Below are 15,101 nucleotides of genomic sequence, written 5' to 3' on the forward strand. Positions count from 1 at the left end.
AAGAACAAGCTATTGCTTGCAGCTGCTTGATTCATGATGCCGTTGTTCCACAAGTAAATGTTTGAAACCCGTACCCAGTGTTGAATGATATAAATGAATTTGCATCATCCCCTGATGACACAATCACAGGGTTTGGTCAGCCATGTCCAAGTACCACAAAGTTTTGGGATCACCACAGTTGATTCTTCATTGATATTATAAAGATTAAACATGAAGTTTATGAAAACTCCCATATGCGCAGTTCTGACATCTTAAAGGTTAATGTGCGGTGGCCACTGATACAGTTTAGGTGTCAGGAAGTGAAAACACGTAAAGTGGTCCATTGTGCAAAAAGTGCTATACAGTGAACTTCAATCCACAATTATACATTTGGTTTTCCACCTACGCGAAGCTTATGTCCTGCCCAGTGAAGGCATGTCCTAGTCATAACTTCAAACATGGACCATGTTCCTGCAGAAACTTCTGGAACAGTCTTTTATATTTCAAAATGGTGGCTAAGATGGTTGCCAAGGGGATCGTCCCCTGATGACACAATCACAGGTTTGGTCAGCCATGCTTATTCAATGCAGACCATCTCAGGCATCCGGAAAGTTCCAGTTGAATCGCCCTCGGTGGCAGTCTGCCCCTGGAAAGGACATGCCTAGACAGCATCCCCTTGTGAAATTCACATCTGCATTGTTCAATGTTAACTCCAAACACAGAATTAATGAACCTCTAGACTCTATAGCCTAGATTTTCATCCTCGAGGCGGGTTGGGGTAGTTGAGGAAATTTCTGGCCTGGCACTCCCATCTCAGAAGAAAATATCTACCAAGGGGGATCTTCATTGCTGGGGGCCAGGTGCGAGCTGGAGTCTGGTCAGCCAATGTGGAAAGAAGGGCGGAGGGAGCCACAGGAGATGCCGGGTAGAGAGGTGGGCTGTTTAAAAGGCCTGCCTTGGTGCCATGGGTCTTTGTCCCATTGAAAAAAAAAACAAAGGCCCTCCAGCTCCCACTCCTCCTTCAACCTCCAAACACTCTCCGTGTCCCACCTCATGTCCTCCACCAACCCCCAAAGGCCCCTCAAGCCCCCTATGCCAAGCTCTTACAACTTCACGCTCATTGGCCCACTGTACGCTTTCTAGGTCCAATGAACATCAAAATGAAGAGTAGTATTCCTAAAAAAAAACTTTGGAAACATGTAATCACTTTGACACTTTCTGCTATGTTTGAAAAGAAGTCTGGACAAGCTAATAAAAGTGTCAATCATCCAGGCCCTTTGAAGTTTCAAAAACCACAAACCATAAACACTTGAAAGCACTTGACTTATGTAAACAAACATTGTGAAATTCAGTGTAGAGATCAGAGAGCCTAAGCTGTCAATCAAACAATGTTTCTCTGGGAAGCAGTTGTTCTGTTATTCTAATAAATGGCTGAGCTCTCAGCCAAGCCTCGTTATGTACGCTTGGTTCTAGAAAGTGTACATTGGTTAAATGGATATAGAAGTACCAGAGCTTGATTCCTAAATCCAATTCCCCCTGTAAAGAAATTGGACCTCCTGCTATAAAAGCCACAAATGCCTAACTTCATAACCTGCTGAACATTCATATCTTTGAGGGAATCCCACAATAATTCTGATATCTGACTCCAGCTCTCTGAACCATCTGAACAACAATTTAAGCGTGGAAAAAGACTCCTTTCTTTATTGGGCCCACAATGGCCGGTCTCCTATAAGAAGCCATACGTGTGAACTCTTAGCTATTCCTTTGGTTTATTCCTTGTAGAAGTGGATTATCTTCTTTAATAGCATCTCTCTTGAATGTGTGGTGTGTGACTGATTTTTAGATTTTTGGGGTGAGTGTGTGAATAAATAATTCTCTTTATTTAAACCAAAGAAAGTCTGCTGCTGGTTATTTATAATTGACTATATGCTAAAGGGGGCTTAGAAACACACATATCTACCTTTCCAGAACAACCACACTGATTTAGAACAGTAAGGGAGGGGAACTGGGGATTTCAGTTTACTTCTCCTCTGCGGTCCGTAACACTGGTTAAATGTGTAAATGGGTCAAAAGTATGAAAGGCAAAAACCAAATACACACTTACCATGCTGTCATCAATAAATATGTACTCCACTCATCATGAAGAAATTTTCCATTTTATTTCGTACATATTTCAAAATTTATACACATTTGAGTTGTTTCATACATTAGCCGTAACTGTAATATAGCAGTCGCAAGGGGGAGAAAAGAAAGATACATATATGTGGAAATTTCCTTAGCTAATCTTACCAATATGAGTGATATGCACTAAATCATCTTAAAAATTTGTACTAGAGCAAAGACAGTTGTGTATTTGAAAGTATGTAGCATCCATTTCTAGACAGGTTGCACAGAATTCTCATAACACACCCAGTTTTTACTTCCCCATAGAAAGAACAACACAGCCACCAATCACGATCCACTTAACACAAGTTGCCTAAGCGGTACGATGCACAGAAGCAGCCACTGAACATAGTCAGAATCACATTCCCGAAACTGAGTGCATTATTAAAAAAATTAACTCGTGCAACATTACAGGAGGTTGGCGCAGCTCAGCAAAGAGTCTATCCAAGGACCCTCCCTTACACAGAGTAAGCCCTTCCCTTGCAAATTGGTGCGCACCCTAAGAATGTAATTAGTCTGACACAATCATCCTGAGTTTTATAAAGAAAAATCAATTAAGAAAATGGGGAAAAAAAATTCCATCAGAAAAATGACATATTTATTGGAAGGTCGGTTATTGTATGGCAATTACACTGCATCCTTATTAAAACATACACTAACACAACTACAGTAATATTAACAGCAGTACACCTGTCACACAGAGGAAACGATTAAGCATTATTTTACAGAGGAGAGGCTTTGTATAGCATACTTCAGCAATCAGAAAACATTAGACTTTTTAAATACATTACAAGAAGACTGTCTTGAATCTCAGTAAAAATTCCACTGTATAACACAGGATTGTTTTCTTAATTCTGTGTCCAATACAGAACTGTGATGACAATAATATAATATACAAAATAGAACCACGATAGCAAATTTGGACCATTATATTGTGACACAATGGAATTTTCTTCAAAGACAATATCGTAAAACGCATCAGATCTAAGTTAGTTTAACCAGTGACAATGGGAAATCTAATATTGAAAGCTTAACTTCCTGACATTGTAATTTGACATGCCGGTGAGGTATCATTGGCAATGGTGAGACAGCACTGCATATGATTGAAACCCAGATAGAAGTAGCTGACATAATTGTAGATAGGACTTAAGAAATTGTCGCAACATATTGCAGTAATCAAAATGTGGGGCTCCTAGCAGTTAAGAATGTCAGAAACATCATGACTTAAGAACCCCTAATCTTAAATAATTAGTAATTGTTCTTCTTTACATTTATACACCTTTTTTTAAGGAAGAATTTCAGGTGGTAGAATTTTTGCACAGAAAGCATTTTTATTTAAACCTCTTCTAGCCTTTTATTGTCACACAATTTAAATTTCAAATTGCCAGTGTACGAGCAAGCTAACATATTTTATAATATATATATCTTTAAAAATCTTCTCTATATTTTAATTTGCATGCAATTATAAAGGGTCAGCTGTTTCGATGAATAGTTAGTTGTGAATATGCTGCTGCTATAAAGTTGCTTGGGAAGTTATAGAAGAAATTGTACACACTACATGGGATCTTACCAGTCTGGGAATCATTATCCAATGTACAGTATGATTAAGTAGATTGAGGACATTCAGCTGCAATGGTGTGTAGAGAGGTGAACTGGAATGTGGGTTGTTATTCTGCAGTAGTTAATTCATTTTATTGCTTTTGTTTCTAAATGATCAAAAGGGGCTTTTGATGTCTGGTCATGTGCCTTGCAGAGTGGGCAGTGGTTAACAATGGGGTGTTAATTATTGTTGGCCCCATCCCCTCAATCTTTTAAACTTTTAACAGGGAGGGAAGTTGTAGGGTAAGAGTTTACAGAGTGGCAGATACAGGGCTGCTGCAGCATGTTGTACTTAGGTTGGCACCAACATGGATTGGCAGCTGAATTTTTATTGCAGAATCTTGCTGTGTTTACAAAAACCTCAAAACATCCCCTGCTGCCAGAATCCATTTTTCCACCTGGTGAAAGAAGCAATCCCTCCAATAGAAAAGCAGGTAAACTTTGTTGAGTCCCGGTCCTGATTAAATCATAATCCCCAACAACGTCCTCTACTCCATCACATTTCTAGTCTCAGTACGACAATCAGAATTTTCAGCATCATCGATTGAACGTTTGGTGTTTTTAGGAGAAAGTAATCCTTTGTAACTGGGAAAGAAAGCTCCCAGTGTTACAAGTAGAACATCTCCACCAGCTGAAAGCTGAAATGCAGCAGGAACAACAATCCATCAAGGCTGGTAATGTCACTGCTAGCATTTCCAATAGAACAGCACAACTGTGTTTGTGGGTGCGGCAGAGAATTCTTATATATTTCAGAAGTAACATTCATCATTGAAAATATGCTATTTAAACATGTAGGTATTGTTACTATGGGGAGAACTGATGCATGAGCATTGATGCTGAGGGCCAAAAGCACCGAAACTAGTCAAAAAGCTGAAGGATTACACTACATGGGGTTTTTTCTTCTTACCATGATAGAGATAGAGATTGAACCTTAAAAACACATGAAAATCAACAGACAGAGGCTCAGAAATTAGATTCCATGATAAATGTTTCCAATATAAATGGAAAATTTGAATTTCCAAATGTTTTCTGTGCCTCATATCAAATAGCTGTCACTTTGTAATGTTTACATGTTTTAAACTTTAAGTGGACAACACCTGCAGGAAAACACGTGTAATTTTCATCTTGTTACTGCCTCACATATGGGCTGAAAATGGGGCAACGGAACAAAATCATGCGGAGGATTCACACACGATTTACTGCAGGTTGCCCAATTGTACTAATTTCCAGGGACAGCATGGTTTAGATGGTCAGTATTCACGAAGGAAACAGGTAGGGGTTCATTAATATATGCAAATCAGGCTCAGGTCATGCAGTTAAGAGCCCAACACCATTTTTGTCAGGCAGCCACCTCCGGCAGTGTTTAAAAGGATACTTAGCTGCTGTAGGGGAAATCTAGGACCTGGCCTGACAATGCAGTCAATTCTTTCGCTGCTGCAAAATGTTCTGTCTCTGTACACTCCGACCTTTTCCCTCTCCTGATGCTTTCACCGTTCCCCAACAAGGCTCATCAAGGTCAGCTGCCTTGCTGAATTTTCTGACCCCTCCCCTCCTCTCCTAATAGACAGGCTGTCAATATGGAGACAGATTGATACTCTTTTGAGTAAACCTGTTTCCATCTGTTTCAGATGAATGGAGACAGATTGATGGTGGAAGCCACCACTTCAATGTTAATGAGGCCTAATCACAAGAAGTGAAAGTTTCAGGCAGGTGAAGCAGATGCCTTTCTCACTATCCACTCCACCTGTATATAATGGACACAAAAATTGTCCCACTTTGTTTTGTCTGCTAACAATTCTTTTTAAGCATTTAAGTTCACATAATAGACAGTCAAATCACCTCACTATGTAATGATATTATCTATGACATATCCAGAGCAATGTAATTATAATTTTTTTTAAAAATTTCCACTTCAAAAATTCCAATTGGAAAATATTTTTCAACTTTTGTTTAATTTAATCTCCAATGTCTTTATTTTCATATTTCAGCCGTCCCTGACCCTTTTCTTCTATTTTCAATCTGTGTTTCAATTAAATTCTGTTTGTAGTTACCTGTTCCTTAAATGAGCTGATTCCTTGCCTCATTTCTGAACCTGGGACCTAACAGTTCCAAAATTCAGTTCCTAATCACTTTGGAAGCCAGTTCCAAAAGATTGATGCTTCAGCCAGTAAAGAGGCTGCACATTATCATTTGACTTGACTGTGATATTTAAGCAATTGGCCAAATTTTGACATCTATTCCTGGCTGTTCTCCAGTATTGTGAAAAGCCTTGTTGGCAGTGAGGGAACAGACATGGCAAAATCAATCTTCTTTGGCAGCTCAGGAGTTAGGATCTAATTGGGTAACGGAGATGTAAGAGGAGACTACTTGCATCTCTTGTAATAGCAGAAGGGTAAAATAATGATATGGCTCAGCATAAGCAGAAAATTGCAGTTAGTAGGGATCGCTAGGTCTATGTACCTTCTTTGAATCAATTACCTACACTACTGGTCAAGGATGCATTGAAGCACAAAGGAACATATTGTATTCACTTAGCATGATTGCTGGAGCTGTGTAATGTATCTCAGTAGAAAGGTGAATGCCTTCCTATAACTGAAGAACTATGGAATTCATAGCCTGAGATAGCCCTGTAATTGGAGCAACCTACTAAGTTGCCTGAGTTAGCTTTGTGGCTATTCCACTCTAGTAGTGAACAGACATATCTGGGAAGTATTTACCTTTATGGCTTACTATGTGGAATTTCTTAGACATGCATTTCTCAGAAAGAATGAACACAACAGAACTTACTAATTCCAGGGGAAGATTCTCTTTGTAGTAGTGTAGTGAAATTGTAGTCTTTTCTTTGCAAACTTATTTACAATTTCAGCATAGTTATGCAGAGATAATTTCCCTTAACTGTATCTTTTCTCTCATACTGCTCATTTCAACTGTTCCACAAGGTCAAGACAGATAAAGGAGTTCAAAACCAAGCTGTGCTCATTACAATAATATTATAAAGTGGCACATTTTGTACTTTTGAGGTGAATAATGTGACAATCATTGGCCAGCACCATTAAACAGGGAAAATTACAGGTACACGTCAATAGACCAGAGGATGCCTTTGTCCCTGCACTGTTAGATTTAGCTGATTCATCCCTCAGAGGCTGTGGTGGCATGTGCCAAGTAGCATAGGAAATGCTGGAGACCAGAAACACTAGAATTGTACTCTATAGTCAGTTCCAATTTGAGCCAACATGAATCAGTTCTGACACTAGGTTCTACCCTTTCCCATTAAACAGTGGTGGAATAGATAATACCTGAAGTGCCTTTTTAACTATTCGCAATGATAAATAACAGATCAGAACTAAAACTTGCATGTGAAGAAAACACAATAGCTATTATTCCTGGATGAATACCCTTCTCTGGGTTCCACATCAGGCCTATATCTGTTTTAAGCTGCATATCCAAACCATGGTTATAGAATACATACAGCTCCATCGAAATAAAATTAGCACCATAAATAACTGGGAGTAATCAAATCTGTTGCAGAAATGAGATAAAATCTCACACTTCAGCATCCTGAGTAAATTGAGCTGCTCTGCAGCAGATTGATTCATTAACAACCACACTTAGACACTGATATCAACTTAAACACCCCAAGCTTATCCAGTGACATTATGTCCAGAGACTGCAGTTTCTAACTCACTGCAAGCAAAATCATCAAAACAGGCTGAGCAGTGTTTTAAGAATACTGGCTACATCTCCTAGTAAAGACCAGACTCAATTGAGGGGACTCAATTTTTTTTATTCTTTCATGGGATGTGGGTGACATTTGCAAGGCCAGCTTTTGTTGCCCGTCACTAATTGACCTTGAGAAGGTGATGGTGAGCCACCTTCTTGAATCACTGCAGTTCATCTGGTGCAGGGAGTTCCAGGATTTTAACCCAGTGACGGTGAAGGAGCGATGATATAGTTCCAAGTCAGGATGGTGTGTGGCTTGGAGGGGAACCTGCAGATGGTGGCGTTCCCAAACATTTGCTACCCTTGTCCTTCTAGGTGGTAGAGGTTGTGGGTTTAATTAAAAGATGTTGTTGAAGGAACATTGGTGAGTTGCTGCAGTGCATCCAGTACATAGCACACACTGCTGCCACTATGTGTCAGTGGTGGAGGGACTAAATGTTTAATGTGGTGGATGGGATGCCCATCAAGTGGGCTGCTTCATCCTGGATGGTATCGAGCTTCGTGAGTGTTGTTGGAGCTGCACTCATCCAGGCAAATGGAGAGTATTCCACCACACTCCTGCCTTGTAGATGGTGGACGGGCTTTAGAGAGACAGAAGGTGGTCGTTGGTAACCCCCAGGATATTGATAGTGGTAATTGAAGGGTCATAACACCATTGAATTTTAAGGGAAGAGACTATCTCTTGTTGGAGATGGTCATTGCCCCGCACTTGTGTGGCACGAATGATACTTGCCACTTAGACCAAGCATGAACGTTGTCCGGTTTTCCTGCTACTGATGTTGGAAATTGATGGAGAAAGTTGTCATCTGAAATCATGGATTATGTTACTGTCTAAAATCACTGAGCATCGGTGGGTATAATATGCATCAGAGTGAATCCCTCATCTTAAAATACTTTTTCTTACTTTAGCAATTTACATTTTCAGCAATTAGCTAAGAGCATTGACTAGCAGCGAAAGAAACTCCAAGAATATTATTATATCAGGGCCAGGAATTTCCTTGTTTCTCATTGTCACATGAACATAATGTAAAGCATAATGGATACAAAGCCACAATCTCATCAAGGGATTCAGAACATGTCACAAACTGGAGGTTAAGTTTGAACGTACAGAGATGAAGCTTGAATGGTTCCCATCTATTTCCTGAATTTAGAGAAATAGGCCTAAAATTGTTAATGTATACCAATGTAAATTAATCTAGACAGTTTCATTGGTAGTTGCCAAACATTGAAAAACTGATTGCAGCTTATTGCTGGGACATCGCAATTCAAACATCATAGATCATGGTTTAATAACAAAGATTGCTGATCAATAATCTACAATTGATTATTGAGAAATAATATGCTCAATATCCTATTATAACATTGTAAAATAATTTAGATTGTGTTTCATTATAATGTTCGGTTGGTACTAGCTTGTGGAACAATACAGTTGGATTATTCCTGCTGTTGATGGATGGGAGGAAGGGAAAGAAATTAGTTAGAGGGAGGGAGACAAATCTCCTTGAAAAGGGCTCAAGGAAACAGGAAGTCTCATGGGACAGGGGAGAGGTTTGGAAAAAAGTATCTCTACAGTTGATTGTACATCAATACTACATGCACGCCACAAAATTTCTATCGGCAATAGGAAACCGCTCTAAACATTAATCGGATCCAAAAAAACAAACACCAGTTATGTACATTACAGATAATGACCATTGCCAGAGTTTAGTTGACAGAGTGTCACCGGTTCAAGAATGTGACACAATTGATAAATATTGTTCAGCTAATGATGTCATCTAAATCCTTAAAATGCCCGATAATATCCTTCAGACCATGGCCATGATTTTACATGAAGCCCCATTAGAAAACCAGGGCAAATCTGCTGGCCCTGCACATTTCCCGGTAATCAATTATAGATTATTCATCAGCAGTCTAGTATACCGTGATCCTTTATCTTTGAATTGCGATGTTCCATCACATACAGTATAATAAGCTGCAATCAGTATTCATTGTATGGCAACCAACACCAACTTCAATAAAACTGCCTGGTATAATTCACATTGTTATGCATTAACAATTTTAGGCCCTTGCTGGAAACCACGATGATAGTCTACTTTGTTCAAGCAATTCATTGCCTGAAGTAGTGGCTTCCTCCTTTCTGAGGCAAGATGACCAACCTGCAAGACCTGCTGGCCAATCAAAGGGCCAGCAACTCTTCAGGCGCCCCATCAGAAGCGATGACTACCATGGACGAGTGCAGGTCAGTGGGTTTGGGGCTCACCGGAGCCAATCAGGCAGACACCGGCGAGAGGAGGGGTGCAGTCTTCCAGTAGGATTAGCCACAGGCTGCTCGATCAGAAAGGAACCCTCCATCTGAGCGCACAGGCAGGCCACCAATCTTTACTGGGACTGGGCTTCCTCCTAAGGTGGTGAAGTGCCCAACTACCACTTGTAAAATACCAGCAGAGGGGGGAAGGTGATGGGCATGGCAGCTCCTCCTTACCCAAATTTAATCCCCACCCTCGACCCCTGCCTTCTAGCTCACTTCTTGGGTCTTCTGGGAGGGGAGAAGGGGGGCAACATGTAGAATTCCAGTCTGTGTTTAACCTGCATGTGACATAGTCCTTTGAGACCATTTCAAATCCTACATGTAATACTCTCTGCAGCCTACATAACATACTCCATTCTATTTATTATCCATCATTTAACGTCTTCCAGGCTACCATTTTGTCTGTACCACATTCTTTCACACCATGCAACATCCCCCACAATATATATTATCCTATATATACTTTCCCTCAGGTTCTATCCTCTCTTGTCCTACACACACACACATCTGTTAGGCATTTGCTGTATAATACATATTTACTGTCTTATTCTCTGGTTGCAATTAATAGATCTGCTAAGATTACCTCACAGGTGATTGTCCTACAATGACATCATCACATACATCAAATCCATGGATATATGCCTTGATAGCTATGCTAACAAAAAAAAGTAGAATAAAAATTAAATAAAGTTACCTGAACACCATCAAATGTCATAAAAGATACATGGGAGTGACTGTGGACAGCAATCTCACCCCACAGTTAATATGATGATTATAAACCTGCTCAAGCTTCAATCTAGTAATTTGAATGGGTGACATGATTGCTGCCTGGTGATCACTGTCCAGTATCCGCCATTCTCAAGATTCTTGATTCTTCTCTCTATAATTAGTAGGAGGAGAATTAAATACACATCAAAGTGCACACCAAGAGGATGTGATTTTAAAAATGTGCCTATGAAGGAAAGTCTAAACAAACAAACGGGTGATCCCACTCAAAATGTCAATCTATCTTTGCCCTTCTGAAGCTGTGGATCTACTGAATATTTTCAGCATTTTCTGTTTTGATTCCAGTAGGATACAAACTCAATATTCATCAACTGTGTTAAGTGGGGTGAAAAGCCAATATGGAAGCTAGTTGTTATCAGTAACGCTGCTTATTTTCTTTGTTTCATAACACAAGTTATCGCAGTCTTGCAACTAAAATGTATAATTCATGATGCCCTATGCAACCTGTTGATGGTAGCTGCATTTCTATAGCAAAATGTTGTTAAAACTACAGACAATTTTTTGAAGTTTGGTCAAAGAAGGCAGATAGTTAAATATCCCTTGGTCTGTATAATTCTGTCTAAAACGTTAGGAAATTAGAAAACATATCCATGAAGTTATATGATTAAAATATATAAGTATGCTTTGAAAGTGGTGAAGGATTTCCATAGAGTTAATGACGTGGTATTCTATAACTTTGATGATGAGTGCCATTAAGCTTCTTCATTAAATGGCTCTCCACTTTTAATGTGTTGAAAGGATGCAATTCACACCGATGCTTGGGGTGAGAATACGGCTTTCGATAGAAATGGAAAACCAGCTGAGCTTGTAGCCCAAGTATTACTTGCCACTGCTCACTTTTTCAGTGGCACAGTTCAATCTTGAAATATCCTGATTAATATGGGAGGGATATGTCCCTCATCTACTGTTTCTGACTGGCCATGCTCAAACGTTTGGTGCAGTTCTGACCAATGCTTCAGAAATCTGGTTTTAATTCTTTCTTAAGTATGACACGGGAGTGTAAGAATAGAAATAACCCTGTCAAGAAAGCTTGAACTTTTATAACACAAACTTTTGCGATATGCTGAGATTTTTTGCCATCAAGCTTAGTTCTACTGAGCTGATAAGACAGTCACATTAGTATATGTGTAAATGGTTCTTTAGACCCTCACTGCTCTCTGTGATTCAGCTCAACTGCCAACTTCACATGGCAAAGGCACGTGGATTGGAGCATACACAGTTAATTGGAACAAATTTTGCAATTGGTCTGGTGGCAGTTTGTAAGTGTGAAGGTCACATGAACAGCACATTGAACAGGTGAAAGGACTGGGCTGGAATGCTTTTAGTGCAGTGGATTAATAAACAGGACAGGGAGTACTGGGCAGACAGTCTTCCTTTAAAGGCAAGCACTAGGATACAAGCATAGCTAAGAAATGACTACACCTTACAGCACATCTTCACAAAATATAAACAATAAATCTTCATATGTACATTTTATATCTACAGCTTGATATAATGTCATCAAGTAACAGACTCTTTTTGTCTGAAAGATAGAACTGTTACCTGGAAACTTTTAGAAGCAACCCCATGCAAGGGTCTAGATTTATCTTACAGCAACTTCTATAGGGTGTTAGCTATCAGTGCAAGTTATTGACAGCAATAGAATTCAAAGATGGGACCAAAAAAAAAGGACAAGCACAAATTCTCATAAATCTCTCTGACTGTCAGGAGCCATATATACAGCTCTGCTATTGAGACCAACAGGTGAACAATCAGACATTGCATTGATGACTTGACAAAATGCATTGATGGTACTTTTACAGCCCAATTAAACTTCAAGCTGCAGTATACCTTTTCTGTTTTAGGGAAGCAGCTTATTCGTGCTGTTTCCTTATAGCATTTAATGGAATGAAATCTATGGAAGTCAAACAAAAATAGTTCAAGGTTCTCTCGCTCGCCTGCGCAGAAGAGCCACAGAAATCTCCAAGGGAATTCATCCCCTATTATTTTTACACTTGCATCCTCTTCATTATTACACCTAAAAGGCTGTTAATGGTGAAGTAGATGTGTCCAGCTTGTAAGTGAATATGAAAATGCAGTATAAATTGATCAGTAGGGATGAGCACCCTGGATTACGAAATTTGAAAATAATGACAACCAAAGTTCACTCTCAATTACACACTGAACAGATATTACTGTTACCATCAACATTTCCCACAGTTCCATTTCTCTTAAAGGAATAAGCAACCACAATCAAAGTCACTTAATTAGGCCCGGAATTCAAATTTGCCTATTTTAATTTCAGAGACAGAGGGTCATCCCCATAGAGCAATCTGTTTCTATCAGACTGTAGACATGATAATGCTTCAAAGCTCACTGAGAATGCAAGTTGTGAGGTTTAGCACACCCAACCACTGTTTCCACAGTACAAACTGACCAAAATAATGTTCTGAAATGAGGATTGCCATGATGCTCCGTGTAGCAATGGATTCTACAGGGTGTGTATTTATGAGGCCATCAGACATTATAAACCAGATCACGTCTTTATCCTAAATGGAAACAGGATCAGTTCAAGCAAATTCATTTTGTTTGAAAATAATATTAATTATATCATGAAATAAAATTGTAAGCTGCTAATGCTGCAGGTTACTGAAGAAACCTGGAGAAATGCATGGAAACAAACATGATTAAAGCACCTGAAGTATCTCCATGAGATTTACTGATCTTCATGCTCCTTCTCGCTCCTTGGAATATTACTGATAACTCCCATTTTGAGAGAGGGAAGGCCTGAAGTCATGCCTCCCAGAAACCTTAAATTAAGCAGTGATAGAGAATAGCATTGATTGGCTCATTCTCTAACTTCCTCCCAACGTTTTTGGCACCACCTCCACTCTCCATTTCTTCCCAATAGTTCGACCAAGACTAGGCATTGACTCCGACTTAAATTTCAGTTTTTGGTGAGCAGGCAGTGGGGCGAGTTAGGAACTACCCACCAAGAGGCCATATTTTCTTTAAACTCAAAGGTCTCATTTGAATCTCATCGGCCGACTTTTCACCCATTCTAGGTGGGACACTGGCGGAAGATCACGCAGTTTGGAACCAACTAGCAACAGCAGAGCAATGATAGGATCAGCTACCATGGCATTCCGCAATGATTGTGTGATCAACAGACGGGGGCAAGATTGCGCCAGGGGAGGTCTAGGTTTTGCCTGTATGATTCAGCAAGAACACTTCTGCTCCACCTGGCCCCAGAAGGAAAGTAAAACAATGTGAAAACAAGAACTGGGCTTTTGCACCTCTTCTGACCCTGATGTGTATCTCTGCTTGATTGGCAGGAAACACACTGCCACTCATGCCATTGAGTTAAAATCGCAGTCAGGTCCTGACATGTATACATTAAGGAGGATCCTGCCGACTGTGCCTGCTCAGCTCACCTAGGGTCTCCAGGGCTGGTGACTAACGTGATTTGAAGTATCCACATGCCTGGTTTCCATCGGGCAAGTACAGCGAGAAATCATGGCTAAAAATTTCTACCATGTATCATCTGCTTAAATTTAGCATAACAAAGGCTGCACTCCCACACAAAACAATTCTTAATTTACAGCATTTTCAGAAATGCTTTTAAAGTCTGAGAAAGTAATTTCCAATCGCAGTAATAATAAAAATCTAAGTGTCCAAAAAAATCATGGAGGCTGTTTGGACCATTAAATAATGAAAAAGATCTGCATTTCCACAGCCCAGGTAATTCTTCTCTATAGTTTTTTTCCTCCCCTGATCAGTTCTCTTCCCTCCACTGCTGAAAGTGCTGAGCTCGACTGTCAAATAATTCGACTGATGCCAGCAGACGTCCAATATCTCATCGTTCCTCATGTAATTCTAGATAAATTGTCAGTAACCTTGGAGTGTATCACAGGTGAACTGATGCTGTTTCTCTCAGTACAATTTTCATCACAAGGCACCTGATAATAAACAGGAATGAGAGCCTGGGCTGACTTTCCCCTCAAAGGTCAAAGTGCATTGATTTTGAGGTAAATCACTGTCCTTATGAGATTAGATAATGAAGCAGAGCTTCAGAGTTTAACTTTAGGCTTTCTCATCTGTATAACTCAGTGTATCATCAAACAGTGCCTTTCGCTACTAAACTGTAGAAAATTCAATAAGTTCTTGGAAAAGTGAATTTAAAGTTGGCACTATGTAATTATGTGAGTACCCCGGGACTTATTCTTGCCCACAGTTACAGATTAGCAGCTATGAGCAAAACACTAAATCAAAGTTGATGAAAAATTACAAAAAACAGTGACATTTGCAACTTGCGCCTTTGCTCCTTGAGAATCCCAGTCATGAATTCACTTTAGTGGGAAGATTGGGGCTGCCAGACCTGAGGAATTCTCCACAACTGCTGTGGAGCTGGTGACTGAATCAAGTAGAATTTAAACACTATGTCAATTTCATTGAAACAGAGCATCTTGCTACCTTATGCTGATACAATGGAGAATAAATCTCAATCAAGTCTGATGAACATGACAGATGGAAAGAACCTTTGGCCAACATTTTTTCTAGCAGGGAA

This window comes from Carcharodon carcharias, chromosome 25 (genome assembly GCF_017639515.1).
Source record: "Carcharodon carcharias isolate sCarCar2 chromosome 25, sCarCar2.pri, whole genome shotgun sequence".
NCBI classification, from domain to species: Eukaryota; Metazoa; Chordata; class Chondrichthyes; order Lamniformes; family Lamnidae; genus Carcharodon; species Carcharodon carcharias.